Below are 24763 nucleotides of genomic sequence, written 5' to 3' on the forward strand. Positions count from 1 at the left end.
AACAGTTTTCGGTCGGATTTTTAGACTTTGTTAGCAGCATCAGAGTGCCATTTGTGTGTGGCCAGGGGGATATGGGTGTTTCTGGGGGATCCAAGCGATTCCAGGGAGCTGAGGTCCCCACTTACGTGTGGCGACTTTGGGAAGAACCCGAGATTAATGGCAGTTGGTGGGAAAATGCGGCTTTTAGATGGTGTATGAATGAATACTACGTGCCTGAGTGCCACAGTTTTAGGGTATATTTATGGCGTATTTACGCCATAACGGCTGCAGCATTGATTACTACTTCAATACAGATAGAACTAGAAACATTTCATAGGAATTCGAGGTCTGCCACATAAAAACAAAACAAATATATCGTTTCTCATGAAATATATTACTAAATCATCATATTGATTTTGATATTGATATTGATTTCTAATCAAATACAACTCAAAGAATAACTTCAAATCTCACTAAACTAATTGCCTACCACTTAACTCAAACGTTTAAGAGCTGCTATATGATTTCAAGATAAACTAAAAGCTTGGATCCACAATTTAAGCATATTTTACTTATACATATCACCCAGAATTGATTTGATAGGTAAATTTTGAATTCCGAAACCACAACACATAAAAATATAGTATACGGCATTATTTGAAATTGAAGAAAAACAGCCTTAAAAACATTGCAAGAATGTTCGGGGGATTTAGTTTGTGTTGGAAACAAACGTTCGCTCTTATTTTGTGGCGTGCCATTGCAACTAAATGGAAAATGAAAAATTTATAGAAATTCAAATGCAATGGCCGCCCCAAGTAAAGCTGGCTTAAAGACCCGGGTTCCGAATGGGTTACGTTGCGGAAGCAAACTGAAAAATATAGCGGAGACTGGACTGGACTGGAAACTGGTGGGAAACCGAGAGCTATCAATGGCAGCAGTTGCTACAAAATGCCAAATTTGCATATAAAGTAAAATTGAAAATGCCACTGCTAGGGTGGGGAAGCCGGAGGGGGAAGGGGGCGGCAGAAAGCAACCGAAAAAAGGAAAATCGGAAGGGAAAAATAAGAGGAGCGCTTTCGAAAGCCGACAAATGCAGTTCTTGACTCGGCCTGCATTTTCCAGTCCACAATCGCTTTAACCTCTCGCCTTCGCCTCCTTTGCTGTGGCTGCTTTCTTTCCTTAAAAATATTTACATTGATTTGCTTGGCTTTGACTGCCAGAATTCCGAACCCGCCCCCGCCCACCTACCCGCCGCCCACCGCTGCGTTGAAATATAAATTGCTGGCACTTTATATTTGATAGGCGGACTTGCGGAAATGCGCGTCACGTACATGGGGTCCAAATGGAGCTGGGCGGAGGCACTGGCACAGGATCATCCCGAGTCAAAAACCAACAGAGGCCACAAATCACAGGCCTCACTTCGCGCTGAGCCTCGTGTCCTGGATCGCGGAGGTGGCATCGTGAGAGTATATGCTCCGCAAGGAGAGATTTTGTTTACATTAACTACGAGATAATTTTATAAAAATATCCTAGGATAGACTTCAATGTACAAATTGTTTTTACATGCGATATATTCCGTAGAAAGTAAAATAGATGTAAAATTCTTTCTGGCTTCCACTAGAACTATTTTAAGCTCAAACATGTCAAACGTGGCCTGATGCGGAAAATGCCCCCAAAAAGATTGAGCATTGAGTTTTTCCAGTGTTTTGCGACCTCGGGCGGCACAAATACGCAGCTCCTAATTGGCCTCACGCAACCATGCCTCTGATTTCAACTGTTGCCTCACGCCGATAACTATTTTCGTGTACTTCTACCTGTTTTTTTTTTCTGGTTCCGTAGATTTCGGTTATGCTGGCATGGCAGGTAAACCAGGTAAACGCTGCCGGGGAACGATCCAATCCCCCAGTCCGCGCAATCCTCCAATCCTCCTGGCCACGGCCTAACTGATACAAATTTGTTACACGTACAGCTGTGGGGCGACTAGAGATACGGCCGAAGTCGAGTACGTGTGTTCGTTAGCCTAAAATCCGCGTGGCCTAAACACTACCGCCACCCCCACCCCTGCCCTTCGTCCTGGCAGGCTAAAAACTAATTCGAAATTCATGGGCTCGATTTGCATTTTTGATTACTCGGAATACACTGCACACTACACGCAGCCCGAGCCAGGAAAAGCGTGGCTGTGTAGTTGTAGTTGTAGTGGCTTTCATTGTCTTGGAGGAAAACTAGGGTATATACATCCATTTTAAAACGGATATGTGGGGGCGGCTGGAAAGGTGTGATATTTATTTTTGCGGAGGGAGAGCTGCACACGACTTCGGGGATCTGGGGACACTGGAGGGGGATTTTTCGTTAGTTTTAAGTAATTGGGCGCCGTTTTATGACACACACACATAGTCAGGTGCTCACTTGGGGCGCATAGCGAAAAACACATAAATATTAAAATAAAAATAAAATTATAATGTATTCGTTACGGTTTAATTGGTTGCAGTAAAACGTGTCTCTCGCCTTGTTTTTCTCCCGTGTGCTGCATTTTTGTGGCTTTAATTAAAAGCATAGGTAGTCGAGGTGAGAGTGGGGAAAGGTGGCAGAGGTGGCGTACTAAAAGAATGTAAACAGCTGGGAAAAACTGGGGGAATCTGGGGAATGTGCCTGCCATAAAACAGAGACTGTAAAATGTGCATAACTAGCTGGGGAAATTTTTTAAATTTAATGGCTGATTGAAATTCGAGTTGATTACATTTTCTAGAGCAGTTTTTGCTCAGTTTCAACCGTGAATGGTGGCACAATTAAATTGGTTAATTACTTTCTACACAACTCTGTTCAATTTAATATTCGAGTTCATAATTTAGGGGATACTAGTTGGCTGATTACTCTCTGTACCTTAGGTTTTTAACTTTTTGCTACATTTATAGAAGTATACATCTTCTTTAGAAAATAACTATTAACTATTGGAAATAACAAAAGTTTTACCTAAAGTAAGAGCTTCACTGCACTATTTCTTTAACAGAGTACATTCAATCTGCACAATGTATACCACAATCAATTAAGAATATCTATCTAAAAACAGAAACCTAAAGAATTTACAACAAATTTATAGTAGGGAAGCTGTGCGAGGATCTCCCCATTTGATTACTCATTTCATGTATATATAGTTAATTAAACAAAGAGAGCCTTGGTACATATCCAAGCCAATTCCATTTTGAACACTAACACGTAACTGGAACTCATTGCGCCCACTTATTTAGTAATTTTTCGGTAATATGCTGAGAATAAAGCAATGGCAGACCCAACGGGGAGAATCCTGGCCCAAATTGTGCAGATTTTCAGTCCACATTCGTGAAACACTCCTCATTATGCGCCCCTAAAGCCCGAAATCTGAAAATCCACCCTGCCAACTAATGGCCACCGCCCATTTGGAGCCATTTCCCTCGTACCTTCATTAGGACACTTCACCTGGCTGTCACCTGCAAGGGAGAACGGCACAGCCCAGCAGAAGCTAGAAATAGCATTCTATAGCAACACGAAAATGTGCTAATTTGTTTAGTCAGCGCCACTTTCCACTGCACTAATGCTGACAAATAACTATAATAATGACAGTAGCAGTAACAGCCATTTGGAGTGCTGCGACAAAACTTTCAAATATGCCCAGTCCAACTCCCGAAATTATTCTGTTTCGTCCCCAAAGAGGGGAATCCCCATTGTCAGTGCCTCCGATGGCAACGATTGTCTACGTGTTTGCGTGTCACCAGAACATTATGGCCAGAATGTCAGACAACCACGAAGTCGCCCGTAGTCCGTCCCGCGCTGAATGGCTTAATTAGTCAAATATTTTGGCAATATCTTGCACCTTCATCAAGAAGAGGCTCTTCATCAAGAACCACTCAAAGAAAATGTATATACTTATATAAATCTATAAAAATGTATCCTTTTGGCATACTTTAAACAGCTAATATGTCCGATAAATTGAAGAGCATATTATTTACCAATCTCATAAATAATTGGAAACCACAAAGGTGCCTGCTTTTATTTTTAGTGCACAGACCATACATTTATTTATATTCTTTAATTAACCGAACCAAGCCGAAAGGTGTCGTTTCCATTTGCGGCGACACCTCGAACAATAAATTACATCAGCGACATTTACTTTGCTCGCTGTTGATGTTTGATTATGTCCTTTGATGCAGTGTGTGTGTGTGTGTGTCGATTTCTCGGGTTTTTCATTTCATTTATAGGGACTGGCACACGTGCTCGCCAGTTTCGGGGCCATGTTTCCTAATCAATGACCCTTATCACCCTGTCGTTCGTGGCTTTAATTAAAGTTCAAGCTGTCAGGCGGCAGCAGCGGAATCGAACGGACGTAAATTGAATTTTAATGTACGTATACGTAATATTTGGTAGCTTCTCCGAACATCCCGCCTTTAATGCAATCAATAGACGAGAAGCAGAGCTCAACTTAGCCCACATTGCTCAGAACACTGAGCTCTGAAGCAGCCACTTGACAAGCTGCGCGAAGGGGGAAAATGCGGAGACAGCGCTGGGAAATCGTGGGAAATGCAGGGAAATGGAGGGAAGTGGAGGGAGAGCGCGGAAAGAAGCGAACGGCGACGGCCTCAATTCTTCAATTTTTGTCTTCTCCCCTTTTTTTTGTTGAATTCTGTGGCCTAGTTTTTGGCGAGCGTTCAATCAAAGCCATATTGGCGCCTATTAGAAAATGAAATTTCCCAGCAGTGAATGGCAGGTGGAGAAAGTGAAAAGAGGAGTGGTCGTAATTGGGTGAGTGTATTTCTATTGGCATACATTTAGATGCGGTATTTATAGGTAATTTGAATGCAGTTGTTATGGGTAAATACAACATTGGATGCATTTGTTAACTACGGCTTTAATATTCTGCAGAGCAGTGCGTTTGTAATTCAACCAATAATATTTACATTAAAATGCATGTTTTTATAATACTTTTATCTTACAACAAAGTCGTTGTTTATTAAAGTAGATATCTGCCCAAATATTCATCACTCAAATAATATTCCCTCCATTATTCAAGGCCCCAAAGTCTAAGCCAACCGAAATCAATTTCAATAAAATATTTCACAAATTGCCTGCGGATATGCAAACACAAATAGATGTATATATATGGCCCTGTGCCTCTTCCAATCACTTGTTTATGAACCAGTTTGATGTTCGATACCCACTAGTTTCGGATTCCAATACGGCCTGCACTTTTGGCCCGGCGCGTGTTTATTGTACAATTTTTGGTATTTATTGGCACTTGATTTTCTGTGGCCAGCAACCGAGTGTCACGTTTCTACTTTTTCTCTTTTTGTCTGAGCACTTGCTGTCACAGCTCTGTGGAGTTTTATCTTGGCAATTTATTTAGTTTTTATGCAAATCATATTACAGCCAACAAAAAGTAGGCAAAAACAGTTTCAAATTTGCTGTGCCGTTCCAAGCACTTTCCATTCAATTCTTTCACTGTTTGCTTACCTATAAACGGGCTTATACTCGCATGTAGTTTTTACCATTCATAATTCCACTTTTAAAATTAATTGATGGCATTTTTTTGACAGCCGCAAAGCAAGGACGATAGATAACAATGATGTCCGTTGGCCTGAATTTTTCATCGAACAGCGCCAAGTCGAAATGTACACGAGCATGACAGCGGAAAACTGTTTTTGTTTTTCCGCCTTCAATGGGAATTCACTTTAACGAATAGTATTTAGCATGCGATGCATTTATCGATGCGTTGCGTATCGGATTTAATGAAATTTATGTGACTTTTGCAATTTGTCCGGCATCAGCCTTTTGATTTCTTATTTCTGGGAAAACTTTCAAATTAGCTGCTCGACAATAAAAACAAGACGAGACACAAAAAGCAATTGCTGTGACCAGGAAAATCGTTTCCAAACTAACTTTGTCTGCGAACGCACAGCAAACTTCTTGTCATGTGCAAGAAAGTATTGCAATCCGAATGAAAATTTGTAAGCGCAGCTGAAATATTTTCTCGGCAAACATTTTCCGCTTTCCTTTCCATATGCAGAGTAAAACTAAATGGCGTGTAACAAGCTCAGAGCCAGAAAAACAATAAACTGGCTGAGGTTTTCCCCGAAATATGGCGAAACTGAGGACTCGCATTCGATGCGAAAGAGCGAAAAAATTGAAAACATATTAAAGACTGGCGCCAAGAGTTGATCAAATTGATGCTTGACTTTTGGGACAGCGGCCAAAACCGATGGCACAGCAGAAAATTCTGCGAAACTTATAAACTTTGGCAGCGCCAAAAATAAAAATAAAGTGAAATAGAAAAGCCGGAAAATGAAATGGCATGTGAGCGAAAAAAAAAATAAAAGAAAAGCTGAAGCAGCCGCAGACGCAGAGGTCCTTGCATTTCTCCGGCTCACGCAAACAGAGCGCAACGGACACGTAGTACCCCGTGGAAGTTACATCTCTCCAAGGATAAAGGGGGCGTGGCAGCAGGACCAGTGTAGCAACCAACAACAAACAACAGCCCTCCTGGGCCTGCCAATGGCACAGTTCAATTTCGCCTGGCAAAACACAGCAAAGAAAGGAAACCCACTCGATCCTCGAAAGGAAAAACGGAACTCGCCGGAAAAGGTTGTCATCGATTTAATCAGGACAAAGTTTTATATATTCCCTTACAGATTGTTCAGTTGCCTTGGGTAATTGTGGCCAAGCTGACAATGTGAGAAGTTGGCTGGCAAACAAAAATGCCAAGTGGCGAAATTTGTAGCCACTTCAATCAGTAAACTATTCAGGCTGGCTAAATTAAAGAATAGTGATATTTAAAATTTAACACATTTAAAAGAAATTAACCCAAATGTAAATAGACCTAATCCCCATTCGTTTAAATATGTTGTTCATGGAAATTGGGAAATTGTTGGCTATAAATTTTCAACAAATTCTTATAGTTTACTTCTAACCATCCACTATTTAGATAGTTAACTGGTTTATATTTCTTTCAACTAAAGCCTTTCATTATACAAACAAAATTTGATCCACTAAACTATTGGTTTATTTTGTACACCGAAAAGTACCAGATTTTTGAAAATTCAATTTGTGAACCATGATTCCTGCGTTTGGTAAAATGTTCTAACTTATCACCATATTTTTTTGACAACTATTTTGCTTCACTGTGTCCTAACTTGGCAAATGACCATTGGGCGCAGTATCGAAAACAAATACAGCAGCAGTTGAAAAGCCAGTCCAAGTGCTTCAGTTTGCAATTGGCCACGTCAAGTTGGCTCCGAAAACTTTGCATAATTGGCAACAGCAACTTGACAAGAAGCCACTTGAATGGAGACCCTCGAACTTTCTCCTCCTTTCGCTGCAAATTTAATGCATCCGTTCTGGGAGCGAAGCCGAGTCCAGCGAAACACGCTCCTAATTAGTGGCGACCCTGGGCCCGTTTCAATTTCATTTTTTATTCCGCTCCCGCCGCCGCGCACAAAGGCCAAACAGAACGAGAAATTTAATTATTTATGAAAACATGAAAAGCGCCCGCTCTGCCTGCGAACATTTTTCATTAGAGCCGAGAGTTGCCCCACCAAAAAAAAAGGAACACAGTACAATATAATTGCAGAGCCAAACCCAAACAGCTACCAACTTTGACCGACTACGGCCTGACCGCTATTGTGGCCTTGAAGCGACTGCAAATGGCAGAAAGAAGGGGTGGTGGGTGGTGGTGAAAAAGGGGGGGCTAACCCACATGTAATTTGTTTTTACGCCGAGAGTTCCGAGTTCCATTTTCAGCATGCAAGGCAAAGAGCAAACAGCAACCCGCAGTACGTACATTATAAGGCGCGATATATTAAACTCACACACGCGAAAGGGCCAAGAGCAGCCGAAATGGCCCAAAGAAGAGTTGGCCCGAAGGGGGAGGGGGAGCGGGTTGGGGGCATATAAAATAGCAGCGCTTTGCTGAAAGTCAAAGTGAAAGTACGATGCTCACGGAAGCCCCCGAATAAAATGTCGGTCACATTATGGTAATTTACATTTGATATATCAACCAGCAAATGGATCCCAGTTCCGCATTTGGATAGCGGTGTGCTACATATGCCTGATACTTTAATTTGATTGATGTTCCAAGCGGAATTCGTGGCTAATGTGGAGTGTTCACATTATTTGGAACTTGCATAAAATATATGATAATATTTTACATATGACATTTGTTAAGTATTAGCCATAGATTTGTGCTGCCGCAGAGAGACATTAAAATCAGGCATTCATTACAAAAAACCCTTATGAAAACTTGTTAAGCTTGTTTTCATAATTCGCCCAGCGACATTTATTCCGTGTAAAATTCCACTGCAACTTAAAAGCCCATTGGGAAAATCCCTACTTTGCAGCTGAAAAGTACGGTTGGAAAAACCGTGTTGGCTCAACTATTTACATTACAATATCTCGTGTTATATTGTGTTCTCAAACAAGCTGAGGCTAAATGCCAATAAAACAAGCGTTTTAACAACTTTTCCATTTTCATTGCCCTTCGTTGTTTCATTTTTTCGCAGCCATGTGTATCCTTTTTCATCATGTGCGGCCATCCTTCGCAGATCTCATGTATCTATGCATGCAAAATGCCCATTTTGGTTGTTGGCTTAATGTTTCCTTTTTTTCCACTGGCTCGTCCGATGCCTTTTATTTTTGTAGCGCCACGTTTAGCCTTCAACTCTGGCCGCTGTTGGTTATTGATTTTCCGGGCTTCCTAGTAGTTTCGTTACAAGGTTTTTAATATTTAAACGCCGGCCGTGCCCTCTCGCTCCGCCAGCGTCTATCTCTGTTGCGCAAACACAATTCGGAAATGACCCAAAAATGCTTAAATCTCAATAAAAGGGCATTTTGACTTGAACTGTCAGTCGGTGAGTGAGGCGAAGGGTTTTCTGGGTCGATGTGTCGGGTCGTCGGGTTTTGAGTCGGATGGAATTGGTCGGGAGTGGGCGGGAGTGGGTGGGAATGGGTGGCAATGGGCAGGGGGAGCGGGTGCTTTCGATGGGGTCTGGCCTGTTGTTTTTAGTCGTCAACGTTTTCTATGCCAAGTACTCACACAGTGGCACACTCGCAGCCTGTTGTTCGCCCGGCAAAGTGAAATTGTGTTAAAAATCGCATTCCTTTCTGTACTTCTGTGCAGCGGAAATTGAAAATAGCGTCTCGTTGTGTGAGCTCTCGTCCTTGTTGTTGTCCCAGTTGCTGTGCGAAATGCTCATATGGCATGAAAATTTAATTGGAGTAAAATGCTGCTGCACAACTCTCAAAAACTAGTTAGAGGGGGCCAAAGCGAAAATGGAAAGCGCAGGAAAAAAAGCGAGAAATCGCCAGGAAAACTAGCACATAAATCAGCGAGAGTTTCCTATTCTCGCCGCCACCTCTCACCTCTCTCTCTTTTTTATTCCGGTCCGAGATTGAAATGTGCATACGGCATTAGCTTTAAAAATGGAAGAAGCTTATATAAATAACATGAATCTTGTGTGTGCGGCCAAGTGGCAAAACCAATGTTTATTAGTTGCCTCTCTATTTCGAATGAGAGGATATAAGTAAAACAAATTGTTTTCTGGCTTGATTATTATGTATAGGCTTAAGTGCTCATATAACTGATCAGCCAGTTGAATTGAATTGATTATTTAAGTTATAAGTCCATAAATTTTACTTCGAGATTTAAATGGTAAAATAAATGGACGTCTCTAGTTATAGTTATATAGCGCCAATGATGTGATAAACTATGCCAAAGAAAATCGAAGGGAGTACTTTCCTCAATTCCGATCATTTCCGTTTCCGATTTGGCACACTTTCGTTTCCCCCACCCACACAAGCGAGCACTGCCAGTAGCGCCTAAAAGCAGGCTACACAGAATAAATTTATGATGACCAGCCGAGGAAGTTTGGCATGCATAAAATGTAACGATATCCCAGCTGAAGCCAAAATAAACACTTAATTTATGCCAGAACTCACAACCAGTCCGTGAGTGTGAGTGTGTGGGTGCAGCAGTCGCCTGCGGGCTGCACTGCAGATAAATCAAAGTCCGCAAAAAGTCTTTGACACCGCTCTCGGCCATGGTCGAGTGGCTGTTGGGGCACCACCTCCAAGCCCACACCCACTGTCCACTGACTTGGAGGTTTGCCTAACACTCGGAAGAAATACCACTAAGTTCCATTACACTTTTGGCGGTTTTCCATATTTAAATGGATTTATTTTGGACATTTTCTGATATTACAATTTTTATAAGGTAACTCACTACCATATTTGAATAGAATTTTGTTATTAATACTAAGGGATATTGAAGTCGTAACTCCCATCTATAAATTTGCACATCCTAACATAATAATGGTTTTTAAACTTTAATGATTTTAATTGATTGTATGAATACGAAAGATAATGTGTTTTTTGAACTTCTTACTTTGTTCTTGGAACGAAACATTTACCATCATTTACAACACAACAAAATTCACGTTTTCAACAGTTCTCTGCTGCCTAAAAATCGAGCTTTCCTGTTAGTAAGTTCGATGTATGGAAATCCAGTTATGGAAGTTTCACTGCCATACCTATTGATATACTAAACATCGTTTTTTCTGTGTATTTCTCTGGAGAATCAGAAACAAAAAACACGTTACGTGCACACATATTCTGCTGACATCAGCTGTTTTGGGTAGAGCTTACGGCTTAGATTTTAGCTCTGACCTCGTTCTCGCACGGCCCACAAGCCAAAGTAACAAACAAGTATGAAAACACAGAGAAAATAAAAGCAGAGCAGAGTAAAATACGGCAGAACAAGCCAGAAGACAACACAAGAATATGTTGTCCGATGGGCAAATATTTGTCGTAATGCGTAGAGCAAACAAAGTGCCTCTGATGATGGAAATATATTTGGGGAAAGACTCGAAGCGGCAAGCCATAATGCATAACTCATACGCCACGTGGGCGGGAACCTCCACTTGATGTGAGTTGATGTTCGCCTCCTTTTTCTTGTACCCGTAGAATGACAAAGTTGAAAGGGGCGAATGTAGATATCGCAAATGGGTCGTCATCAACAATCTTTAAGCGAAATTAACTTGAGACGAGCGAGATACGAGAGCAGGAAAGTTTTGAGACTCATTTAAAGCATAACTTTTCAAATACCTCATAGTCATTAAATTAATGACAAGTCTGCGTTTTATGAAGAACACAATTCTCAGAATCCTGTTGAAATGTACTTGAATCTTTGAGCCAATAATGTTCTTGGTTAAATTGGTTTACAGGAGCGCCATATATAACATATTTTTATAAATCAGCACCATATCCAAAATATCCAACTATAGATATATTTTTTAACTTTGTGCTTATATTCAAACGTTTTTGAAGGAGTTTATGCACATTTCTTAACATTATCCTCACATGGAATACTTTTAAATATTTAAATGAAAGTACTAAGTAAGCTCATCCGCTGCCAGAAAGTCCCCAATTTGAGTTACATGCTCAATTCCATTAGTTATTTGCCTGCCACAGATCCGAAAACAAAGCGGTGAAGTAACATTTTCATTACTCAAGCACTCCAGTCCGGAAATCTGTGTCCTGACCTGACTCAAAGTTCGTTTGGCTGGGCTACCTGTAATGCAGTCACAGGCCGTAAATAATAGACAAAAGCCAAAGCCAAAAACTATGTCAGCCGGGGCACACAAAAATAACCAATACACCAGTAATCCAACAGTTTGTAGTCCTAAAAGAAAGAGTACAAGTACAAATCCAGCGGCAGGAGACTTTTCTTTGTAGCCGCCTTAAGGATTGTTCCCCCATATATGTACATATATCCTGCCGTACATAATGTATCCATGTGTGTCTAACCGAGGAGATAAGTTACGGCACACACACCAAGGAGGGCAGCCTTTCTCGGTGGGATTACCTCCTTTCCACACCGAATTTTTGCCCCATCCTTGCAAGTGCGGCAGGAAAGGAATTTTCAATTTTTGTTCTTTTACTTTTTGACTGACTTGGCACTTTGCTTACTTTAAGTTCGCTTAGTTGATGAGCTGCTGATGACTGGAAACTGGCTGCGAAGATGCCTCGTTTGCTTTTAGAATTAGAATTGTTTTTTGCTCTGTAGATCCTTATGTTTTTGTGGGTGACATGAGGCGTCGGCGACCTTGACTGTCAGCTGCACGCATTTCACTGCTCGAGCCTCGGAGCGGAGGCTGCTCTTTAAATCCTCACTGTTTCATCAGCATTTTCCTAGTGGTTTGAGTGTGGCTCTGCTGCTGGGCAATCAATAAAACAACACTCCGCACACGTTGCGTATACGTAACGACTATCTGCTGATTCGGCACAATTTTGCTCTGGGAAAAAGCACAAGAACACACGGGGCACTAGAGCACTTAAGCACTTAGGCAGCACAATTTTCCTGCATTTTCATTGCTGTATTTCTATTCAATTTTTAACTTCATCCGCTTAACTCAACGCGCTGGGCGATTTATGCGATTTTCCCTGGCTGCGCGCTGGGTATTCTGCACGTAACGCGTCCTTGTTTCAACTACTGACGTTCGAACGTAATGAGTTGGCCACAAACTCGGAATCCTGGACGCCCCGAAAGGCAGGCCAAAAAGAAGCTTTCGCCTCTCTGGCACTTCCATTCAGCGGATTTTGTGCGCACGCGCAGCCAAGATTTTCATTTTCCTCCGCTCTGCACGTGCTCCCGCTTTTCCGACTCTCGCTGTTGCCTCTCCACGTTTTTGTTTTGTTTTCGCCATTCGTCGTTAGGCAAGGTTAACAAAAACAAAGCTCTCTCCGTCGGTGTGAGCGTTTGCCCCTGCGTCTGTGTGTGTGTGTCTGGGCGCCAACATTCCAAAACATCTGATTGCTGTCAAAAAATGTTGCATGCGTCAGGGATTCCGACGGACATGCGCGTTTTTCCGAGGATATTGTGTTCTCGATTTCAACTTGACTCCGGTTAATGTGGGTTAATTCTGGCACGGCATTGCGATGGTCAGGTGAGCTCGGATTGTTCGGAATGTCCGAAAATTCCAAGACACATCGAGTTGGGCTGCTTTTTGTGGACAGTCTATAAAGAAGCAGGAATTTGAGGTGAAGGATAGTAATGGGATTATTTGGGATCTATATTAAAGGACCTTTAAGAAGCACAATGCAATATGTATTATATTGAAGTTGCTCTAAATAATGAACAACTGTGGGAAAATACATGATTCCATGCCCTGAGAAGCGCTTAAAGTAAAACCCTTTGAGAGGAATATCTACCCTAAATTCCTATAGAGTAAATCAGAGCTTAGCAGCAGCCTAAGCCAACATTAAAGTGCCAACACCCACTGTGCCACCAGGTGGCATCTGCCTTTTGGTGCGGACAAACCCGAAACTAACCACAAACACCAATTACGCGTACGCCCCTCTGCCGGAAAACAAAAAATATGCCACGAAGCGCTGGCTGGAAGCGAAATTACGGCGGGCACCGCAAAATAAAATGAGACAATCCCGGTCCAGGAGGACCAAAGCCAGGTTCCCAGCCCGGTCTTGCACCTGATCCAGCGGCAGTTAACCCCAACTGCAGCTAGTTAGTTAGTTTCTGGCGACCTGCATGCATGCATACTCGTACATATTTCAGAAAAGTTGCGACATTTTCGCAGGGGTTACTTTTTATTTTGCAGCCGGCGCGTGAAAATCCGAGAGGTGACACTTGTCCAAATTATCTTGCTGGATAAACAAGCGCACTTAACGTGTTATCAGAGGCAAGCGATGCCGGGATCCAGGATCCCGGATCCAGGATGCAGGATCCAGCAGGACGAGGCTGCCACACACACACTCGCACTCTCACTCGCCGAGGGTGAGAACATAACCAGCATTGTAATCAAAAGCAGGCGAAGGCTGGAGGAGCGAACAAAACTGACATGCAGTTGACTCCAAAAGAGTCGTAGCCTCGCAGGACACGCGGCGGAGTCCTCCTGCCACCACCCTCCATCCAATGGACGCTCGGCAGTCAGAGTGTGACCGAGTCGACAGGGAAGCATCTTTGCACTGCAAGAAAGAAAGCTCTACCCACTAAAATGTCAGGTGTTCGTGCCACAATTTAAGCCTCTTTAATTATGAAAAAAATATTAGTACTTCTCACTTCGTTTACCTGCATTCAACAAACATTCTATAGAAGAAGTGTGAGTTTCGTTCCTACAAAGAAAGTTTTAAAGAGAGATAACAAAAGATACATTTGAATTCATGTTCATTCAGAGAATGGTTCAGTTTCTTTAACAGCGGCGCTTTAAGGAACAACTTTCTTCCAGTGCACATGAGTGTGAGTGCAGGACCTTGTTTGTGTGCGTCCGCACAGGCGACAGCTGCTGCATAACCCATACAACCCGTACAGCCCGTGAAACCCGTACAACCCATATAGCCCATGGAACCCGTACAAGCCGCGCACTCAAGGCGAGTTGAAAATGTTTAACACGAAAAGGAGTTATCACGCTGACAGCCTAGCTGAGGCCCGGGGCCGAGCGTCAGAGGATTCCGGGCACTCGCAGGAGTCGGCGGAGTCAGGAGTCCGGAGTGCGGAGTCCGTGGAAGTCGACGTGCCTGCCTCACTGCAAAATTATGACAAAGTTCTGCGGAAGAAAAATGCCGCAGAGGGCGTGGAAAAAATGCTTTGAAATGAAATCCAGAAAATAGGGTTCGCCTTCCCTTTAAGACGCGTGATGTGCTAAGCAAGTAATGATTGCACGAGGATAAGTCGTTGGCTCCCGAGAGATGGAAACGGTCTTGAATTACTTTAATGCCAGTCTTAGCCTTAGCCAAGGATAGTTTTGGAAGTTTCATCGTTATTATGAGCCCTACTGACTTACTGAGCTACACACAACAAACTTTTAGATACGAAACTTAATAGTATTCAGATATTCACACGCAATCAAGTAATAACATAATAATAATATGACAATGATTTTCACTTGACTTTCTTTACTTATAATATACATTATTATTACATTTTCCATACAAGATTTAAGGTATCAATACACTGTTACAAAATGTACAGACTTGTTCGATTTAGTATGAATTTTGTAGACCATAAACTGCTTTCCTAGGGCGAACGTGGCTTAAATTGGAGGGTCAAAACCGCAGGCAGTGCGACAGGTCTCAGACAGAAATGGGTGGCTGGGAAAATCGGCGGGGGGAGAAAGAAGTCGTGCTAAGTCCTAGACAGGACACCACGCCTATGTTCATCGGGGGGTTGTCAGCTAGTGACACTCAGTAACCCCCATCTGGTTTTTTGTCTCATTCCGCCTGGAAGTGAGTTGAAAGCGCGGTCGAAGAGATGAAGTAGCCACAGTTGTTGCGGCTCGGAAAAATTAAGTTCCTGGAGGTCGTGGTTTCAGCATTTTTCCTGCTTTCACCAGTCGATTAAAATGGGATAAATCTGTCGGTTTGCCGCTGCGGTGGCTTTAGTCACCTCAGAGTTGGCTTTAAAATCTGTCCACAAGGCATTTAACACGGCGGCCGCACGGATTATGGCTAAGTCGGCGTGGCTAATTACACATAAACCGTCCGTGTTCTGTTTCCATATCCGTGTACACTGAGCAAAATATCGTTGTCCACCTCAAAATAAAAATATGCTTGTAAGTCACAAAACTTCGATAATAATTAGCACGATTAAACTTTTGTATTATATACTATTTCAAGTCGGGGATCTCGTCATCCTTAATTGGTATTTTATTTTTAGTAACAAAATGCTTCGACTTTAAGAACATTTTTACTTGCAGTCGTGCGAAAAAATACGGTGTCAAGAACGTATTTTTGTGGTGCACCCTTGTTGTTTTAGGCATGGCTAAAAACAAAACATGGTCACAAAAGGCAACTTAACCCGTTAACGCGTTAAAGAGCAAGCCGAGTGGCTAAAAGCTATGCCGAGCAGCGACTACGGCGATTATGATGCTGGAGATTATGATGCTGGCAAGGATGATGATGACTACGGCGACTGGTTAACTCTGGCTGACTGGCTGCCTCGGTTTACTGGTTGGTTGCCTCGGCTTTTTGCCCGGCCCAAGTTGGCCAAAAGGGGTTGTGGAATGGCAAGTCAAAGACTTTTTGAGTGGACTGCAGCACTCTGCAGAGGTTAAACACTAACCTGATGATGCCAAGCACAGCCGCACAACAGCAAGAAATGTGGAGAGGACTCCATGGGTTTGCGATGGTTTAAGGCAAATTTAGAACACTCTTTTCGGGCGTGGTAGTGTTGCAAAAGGAATATGAAACAAGATCCATTTATAAAACAACTTCGAAGTTAAGTTAATGATTAAATAAGTGAAGTAAAAATAGCATGAAACACATATGATTTAAGTAATATTACTTTCCCAGGGGCAACAGAACTCCCCGCTAACCAAACCAAAAGAAGCAACCAAATATTTCATAAAAATTTAGAGCTTTTGGACCAACTGCATATGATAGTTGAAACACCCTGGACATTCTCGGCCCTTTCCGCAAAACCATCAAAGTGGGGTTCTGTTTATGCAAATATGTTTGGGTCTGAGGTTTTTCTTTTGCCGCCCGTGTTGTCGTCTCTGCACATTTGCAACTGTGTTGGGCGTTATGTGGAAAGCAAAAGGAGGCACAGCATTTGAAAACAGGTGAAAATGAAGACATTTTGGGTGTGTTCAAGTTGAAGTTTGTTTGCTGGGAATTTGCGAGAGTTTGTTTACCTTTTGCTGGCCAGAAACTTTTTGCGGAGTTTCTTTTTTGGGCAGTTACCACTTTAAGAACATGGGCAAACAGCAATGTGGTTGCAGTCTTGAAATATGAAAACATGATGACTTTATGAACACTGAATGTATTCAATTTTTTTTTTGGCATATGTTTTTGTGAGTTATTTTATTTTTTGTTTACCTATCTTTTGCTGGTTACGGTGTGTGTGGCACCATCAACGATGTTGTGACGTTGACGAATAACTTTTAACACTTTTTGCTAACGCAGCCGGTTAGCTTCATCTTTTTAACGTTGTTAAAGAAGAAAAAAAATATGGTCCCAAATGTAGTATAGTATGCAATAAATTTCTATTATGGTGAAAGGTTATATGACAAGGACTTTGATTTATGACATTACTGTTAATATGTAATATTTCGTGTGCATTTGAATTTCCGTTCTTATGAAGCTTTATTCCTGTTGCTAGACAAATAATTCTAACTTAATTTAACTTATATATATGATGTTGAATGAAAAGTGATACTTCCGCTACCAATTCCTTCACATACATGTAGATAGATATCGATATAGAATTCAATTCTTTAGAATCCAATCGATTTCCAGCATTTTATCCTTATATATATCCTTCAAGACCAATTTGAATTTGCAACTGAAGTATTTCCCTAAATGATAATTACTTCTTTTTCTATGCCATTTTGTGCTTTAATGTCTGAATAAAAAAATGGTGCAATAGCCATTCAAGTTAAGTTATCAGACTCCCCCGGCGCCCCTTTCTCCGCGCTCACTCGTTTCCACTTTCCACTTTCCTTTGCTTTTCCAACCCAGATGGCTGGGAGCCCCGAAAGCCAAAAGAGGCTGGGGTGTGGGCGCATGCAACTAAACCAAAACTACACTCAGCTCAACCTCAAAACTAGCTAACCAACAAACCTTATTAAAATGCGAGCCCCCCTTAACCCATTACTCCCTGACCCCTGACCGCCGAGCCCCGCCCCCTCTCCCCTCATTCGCCCACGCACGTAAGGAAGCGTATAATTTAATTAAATTATCTGGGGCAGCTGCTGATGCTGCTTCTGTTGCAAGTAGCAACGAAAAATGTGCATCAAAGTGCACTTAAATCATCAGCGAGGCACGGCGACATACAGAGAGATAGAGACGGATATAGGGAGCTAGAAGGAGAGGGTCTGCGGGAATTGGATAGAGAGAGAAGGATGGGATGGCCGCCCAAAATGGCGTTGGCTAAGTGCCGTCGCAGGGAGTTGAAAGTAGAGAAGAGGCCACGGAGAAATAAACATGTTTCAAATGAATCTATAAGATATAATTCCGAACTTTAAAAATTCATTTATTCTATTAAAATAACATTCAAATTTGATACTAAATACGTGCTTGGTACTGACAATTAATATGTATCATATTGATAAAATAACTTTAACATTTTCCTCTCAGTGCAGCCAAAAGTGGGCTGGTGTGGGAAGTCAGGCAGCCAAGCAACTTTGTACTTTGACTTGTATTAGTGACCGGAAATGCAGCTTTCAACAAGGAACAGGATCAGCGCAGGAGTCGCCTCAATGACTCGCCAAAGGCAAAGCGGCACGGAAAGGGAGTTAAGGTTGTTGGCAGCGGGAAGGGGAACGGGAACGGGAAGCTTGAGCGGAACCGTTGACAAATGCTTTATGTATATACAGACTTGTTGAAATACTTTTATTTGCAGCTGGTACAATTTTATGAGCAAAGCGTTTGCATTTGAATGGCAAATATATTTATGAAAGGAGTAGAGGTCGACTCGGGATTGGGGGGAAAAGAGCAAACTTTGCTATTTAAGTATACGAAAGTTAACGCTCAAATGGGATGGAAAATCTTTAAAAGTTTACTTAAGACGTAGCCGTAAAATGCTAACACAGTGTACAATGCAACTAAATAGTACAATTCAGCGCTAACCACGAGGTGAAAAATTGACATTAAGATGGTTTTTTGAAAACACCTATAAATGTAGATCTATATTTTTGAATGCATTTTTCCCGCGAATTGTTATATACTTCTCTTAAATTTATCCTGATATAGACGATGTGCATCCTACTGTATGTCATGTGTGCCCAACTAACGCAGCTTACTAGCTTCCCACGTCAGACTCAGCTTCTTAAAGCCTCCCAATCTGCATCAAGATTAAACAGCTAATGCTGTAAGGGAAAATCCTTTTGGGACATGCACCATTATCATCGCAGTCACAGCCAACCCCCCAAAGAACTCAGTCAGCAATACCTTGACATCGTTTTCCGCAGAATTTTCCTTTAAATTATGCACGACATTTTCCGTCATTGTTTCGATGCTCCGACTTGCTTCGCATATTTTTTTAGTGTCAAGTCTCGTGGGAAAACAGTGGAGGGGGTGGGGGTGGGAAAAGCGAGGATACCGTCGCCCTAATGCATCGAAATTTTACTTTTTGAGCTCAGCTGACATGCAAAATGAGTTAATGGCATTGGCAGCTGGAGGAAAGTGAAAACAAAAGGCATCTTAGTGGCCGGGGAATATATATTCCTCAAGCGATTTGCAGTTGATAAGCGAATGTCAACTGAATTTGAATGGAGTCAAATGGAGATAATCGAGGCTCGCTTAAAGCTGAAATTAAGTCCCCCAGAGCCGAAATATTTAATTTGCGCAGAGATAATCCTCAAATTTGCGCTAAAACGAGAAATTCCATGCAGCCTCGTGGGCAAATATTTGAAATGAAATCCGTGCACCACCCGATAAGGTCTGGTGGGCAATTCGACCCCATAACATTGTTATGCCAGCAATCATGAAAACTTAATTAGAAGCTTATTTGGTGTTTTACAAAAACGTCACAATTTGCATACCGCATTTCATTTGCTGCCCCTCGCATCAGGCGATAAACGGACCGCAAAACATTTCGGCCCAACTGGGCAGGACGAACCAAGTGGCGGAGCCCACTGTAAAATACTAAAATTAAATGTGCTGAAATTAACATAAACAATGAAACGATAAGCACAAAATTGGCCTGCGCCAACACACTCAAACGAATCACACCGACAGCCGAATGGAAAATTGAACAACTAATTTGGTTGAACGGGTTTTGCCAATTTGCACAGAGTCGGCTTTTGGGCAACTTAAAAGTTTATGCTAATTGAAAATGTATAAAAGGATTGCAGCTTATGAATCTAATGTACATTTAGCACCAGTCGAGGAGGAAACTACTTGAGTCTAAGCACTAGCTCGTCTGAAATGAGCATATTTAATCATCTTAATTTGTTGTTTCGCTGCTTCTCACAGTTCATTGAACTTGCCGTGTAAGTTAGTTGTTTGATGTTGAGTTTCATTGCGTTCTATTATTAATGGATTTGAATTAAGAGCCAATATTATTAACACAAGTGAGAAATAAGAATTTTGCCGGAAAATCGATCTCAGTGAACTTAAATCTTATAAGCCAAAGCACAAGTTTAATTTGTGTCAAAGGTTTTCCGACATGATGAGGACTCCTTTATCTTGTTACGCCGACATCCATACAAGCACAATCCGCAGCACCTCGAGAACCGTCAAAATGCAAATAAGTTGTTAATTAATTTTGAAACGTTTTATGTGCCAGGCCAGGAGTCGTAGTCGTCATCTGGTTCCCGCACATAGTTCTTGGTCCTTTTGTCGCAGCGAGCTTGGTGGTTGTGTATGTGTTTCTGGGGCCTGCTTGTTAAATTTAATAAACTTATGGGAACTTAATTAAAACGAAATTAATTCACATTCCCTGGCGCAACTTAAAGGCAGCCCGCAGTGCGCTCGCACTTCGGCAAGGGGGCGTATGCGTAATTTCGCCAAGAATTGCAGAGCTCATTGCGCATACGCCGCATTGTCTGCTGGAAGAGAGCTTTGCATTAATTTTGATTTTCATCCGGTTTTATTTCATATCGTTTTTGGCAAGAATGTTGCGCGCTTTTCGCGCTTTTCACGCTTTTCTTTCTCCATGTAATTTATATGCGCGCAATGAAATGTTTGCAAAGTTACTCGCAAGTTCCATGCCTTCTTTTGTTGCCCGAAACAGCGCTTCTTCTAATTAAAAACAAAAGTTTTTTAATCTGCTTTATGGCATAAAGGAAAATAATTATGCATTTTTTAGTGGGCACTCGGAAAAAGCAAGGGGGATAACTGTTTTAAAGTAGTAGCTATAAGAAATAGGTTGGATTTAACAAAATTTTGCTTGCGATTCGATTGGCTTAGTGATAAATAAACGACAAAACTTATAGAACCATCATAATGAAGTGCAGTAAAATATAATGTGATTTGACCATTTGCCACTTAAATACCTTGTGGAATTTCCACTGCTCATCTGTATTTTGCTTTTTGGCCCAATAGAAGATTAAGTCAGGCAGTGAATTTGTGATTACCATTTAGTGGTGATTGCCAAAAGTTGCAGAGTTGCACTTCTGTGAGTCGGCCTGCTTAGATATGTAAACAATCCATTAACCAGAAACTTAATCAATTGGAACTAGTTTGGAATGGCAAATGCATTTTGCCGAGCACAGCAAATGCCAGAAATCGAACTTGGAAACGGCCCGTCTGCCGGCCAGGATTCGCTTCATTTTCCAAGTGCCCGAGAAGTTTTCCACGGAAGTTTGTGGGTCTCACTGTCTGTCTGTATCTATAATTGAGTGTGTTTGCCAAAGGTGCGTGTGTATGGAGTCGTAGCCGTATCTTTTGACCAAGATTCAGCTGCAAACTTACAGATTCTGGCCAAAGTTTACGTGCGGCTGCTACTGCTGCTGCTGGCCGAAAGGTAACTGATAACTTTTGTGATTTAAAATTTGAGTTTAGATTGGGTTTTAATTGTATTTCGGCTCTGGCTGGCTCCGTCCTTCTGTCTATCCGTTTACCTGGCTTGTGTAAATTTGCCAAGTGCCAGGCGGCGATGATGAATGAACGATGGTGCCGAAAACGGGTTTCGACTTCTGGGTGGGCTTTGAATTGTGTTGATTCAGGCTCCGGACATCCAACTGGGATTTGATAATGGAGCACCATGGAATGGTGTGGATGGCAGTTTGGTGATTTGATGAGGGTTATCAGCAAGGTTAATTATTAGGCCCAAGTAGCATGTACATACACAATTGGTTAGAAGCAGTAGAAACGTTTCTGCAAAATAAACATGTTTTAGTTGTGGTTAATATAATAGAATTATTAATCTGGGAATTTAAAATCAAAACCTATAGCAGTCAAATAAAACTGCTTAAAAATATTTCATTAGTCAAGTATTGACAACTTTACATTAATTTATTGCTTAAAAAGCATTGAAACTGAAAAAAGGGTATACAGATTCGTTAAAAAGTATGTAACAACAGTTCAGCAGGGAAATTTTAGAAACGCAGACGCAACTCTAGTATTTCGTTAATAATTAGCAAAGCACCAATATTCTCTGAATCACTACATTACTTTTGAAATTTGCAGTTAATTTAGATTCAACAGATAGATTCAACATTAGGACTGTAATTAAGAAAAGTATCAGATTAGATTAGATTAGATGGCGTTAGAGTGTATTCTCGGAATTATTTTTCATCAATGCTGGGCAATTTTCTAGCAATCATTTTCGTGTACGTTCATCAGAGCCAATTTTTCATTGAAATAAATATTCATTTGAAACGTGTTAAAAGAGAATATACAATTGAATAGCGTTTTATTATATCTCCATTTATTATCGTTGTCTCCGAGGTGATCACAGCTTAGTAATTTAGATAAGGAGCGATGCAGAAGCTGCGGCGTAGCTCAGTGCTGCGGAGTAAGCCAAAGGCGAGGAGTAGGTCATGGAGCATCCATAGGAGCGGCCGTGTACTTGGCCACAAGTGGATCAGACACGGGAGCAATCACAAGAGCATGAGCGATGCCATTGTGGTTCCGAGTGGTAACTTGACTACTGGCAGCGGATATACTGGAGCGAGAGCAGCTACCACGACAGCGGGACCAGAGTGAGTCAGAGGAGGAGAGTAAGCCACGTCAACAGTGTAGGCCAAAGGCGCACCAAGGAGTCCAGGCTTGCCAGGGATGCAGGCCACGATAGCCAAGGCAAGGACGGCCTGTGAATAAAATACAATAAGTAAATAGGACAGAAAGCTAAGATTCCAAACTTACGGATTTTAACATTTAACATTTTGATTATGGATCTGGTGCTTTCGGTTCGGAATCTTGATCTTGTCACGGCACAACACATTCCATACCACTCTTTATACGCCGCATCGGGACTGCGTCTGTGACCTCGGGCAGTCGAATTCAGTGGCCACCAAGAGTTATTCCACCTTCTGCAGTCAGCAGTGGGAAATAACGGGAGACTGTCAACGCATTTAATTGAGCGCACATTTGGGTATAAATATGCTCCACGAAGAGCAGTGGGATATCAAAGCCTTCCGAAGAAGCCAGACAACGAAATATTTCACCAAAGACACTAGAATAACAAGATCCGTAACGGCCATACATTGGTTTGGCACTATGCAGTTTCCCGAATTCCGAGTCTATTAAGCTATACAAATTTATAAAATAAATAAAAATATGAGAACTGTTTATTGCAAAAGTAATATATTGAGGAACAAAGTGCGGACACACGCAATCAACAATAATTGCCTTATTAATTTTTCACACGTCGCAAGCTGAATACTCTAATGACAAATATTCTAATATAAAGTAATTTTTGAAATTTATTTTGGTATATTTTGTACATAAGAACGTTAGGGCAATACAAAACAAGAATTTTTCACAGGGTGCCAATTAATCAAATATTATATAAATTTAAAGGCTAAGAACACCTATGGTAAAGGGCACATTTTGTCAAATTTACAATGCGTGAGTACACGTGGGCACGCATAGACTTGTCTGCTGTCAATTGCTGTAGAGCTCTCCGCTCTCTCGCTCTTGAACAAAAACTCGAGAGAGCCTGGAGCCACCTCTAGAGCCACGCCGAAAAAATCGTGTGCCAAAACATCGTATGGCGTTACGCATCTTGTTATTCTAGTGTCTTTGATTTCACCATGTTCAAATACGTACGTTTTTTAGAAAGGACCCCCAGTCGCCTGCGCTGAGACCGCCACCAGTAGCCAGATTATCGCCAGGAACAACAATGGCATCGATGCTGCTTCTGAGATTGTTCCCGTTGCTGCTACTGCTGCTACTGGTGGCCAAGTACGCTGCTACTCCTTTGGCTGCTGCATTGGCCTAATCCTCGCGTTTGGCCAACTCCGCACCACTCAACTACGCGTTTGCTCCTGCGCAGATCCTCATCTAAATTATCAACACGTGATTACTTACAACGAAATAAATGTACAAATGTAAGTCAAAAATGATGGTGGTGGCAGTGTGATAGGAAACTATCGATAGGATCAGGAGGTCTGATGGCAGGAATGATCGAAAATAAGTTGCTGAGTTGAAATCGAAATGAATGGTAATACAACGAGAGTTGTGGAAAGGCGGATAAGTCATTGAAAGTAGAAGTAGTCGGGTTGTCTTTTCTCTCAAACTTTGTTACATTAAATAATAAAAATAAACATTAACCAATATTTTAAAATATATTACATGTTTAAAACTAGATATATTCGTTCTTAAAATGAATGTGTTTATAGGATACTCTCACTGGTGATTAGGCTTCCCTGGGCTTTCTCCCTTGTTTTATGCCTTTCAAACTGCCAAACGACGACTGAACTTAAATATCTTTTACCTCGGCTATCTTACATTCCACTGAGAACAAAGATATTGTGAGATTAATTGGCAATATAACATGTGATACATCCCTTTTTTTGTGTGCATGGAACTTTGTGAATTCGATGCAGAATGTGTTTATAGGATACTCTCACTGATAATTAGGCTTTCCTGGGCCTTCTATTATGCTTTATGCCTTTCAAAACAGCCAAACGAAGACTGAACTTAAATATCTTTTACCTCGGCTATCTTACATCTTACACTATATGAATTTAAAAGAATCGTTCTGTCTGTTGTCTGTGTCGTGGATGGCGATTAGCCGCCCTCTTTCGATAGTCGTTAGAATGAAACTAGGCTGCGGATCCGGGCCAAGACCACCCACCAACCCACATAACCAATATCGCACATTTTCACCCGAGCCTTACGAAATCGTTACAGAACTAATATGTCC

At 41.6% G+C, this 24763-nt stretch overlaps 1 protein-coding gene and 1 pseudogene across 1 annotated transcript in view; one reads left to right on the forward strand and one right to left on the reverse strand.

Moving 5' to 3' along the window:
* LOC6738675 overlaps positions 1-12533 on the reverse strand; it is a 67510-nt gene extending 54977 nt beyond the window's left edge. Inside the window, exon 1 of the mRNA XM_016169253.2 lies at positions 11965-12533. The gene's annotated coding sequence lies outside the window, so the exon portion shown is untranslated. The remainder of the gene's footprint in view (positions 1-11964) is intronic.
* On the forward strand, positions 1311-23930 carry LOC27207392 (annotated as a pseudogene).
* The last annotated feature ends 833 nt before the right edge of the window (positions 23931-24763 follow it).

Source organism: Drosophila simulans, chromosome 3L (genome assembly GCF_016746395.2).
Source record: "Drosophila simulans strain w501 chromosome 3L, Prin_Dsim_3.1, whole genome shotgun sequence".
NCBI classification, from domain to species: Eukaryota; Metazoa; Arthropoda; class Insecta; order Diptera; family Drosophilidae; genus Drosophila; species Drosophila simulans.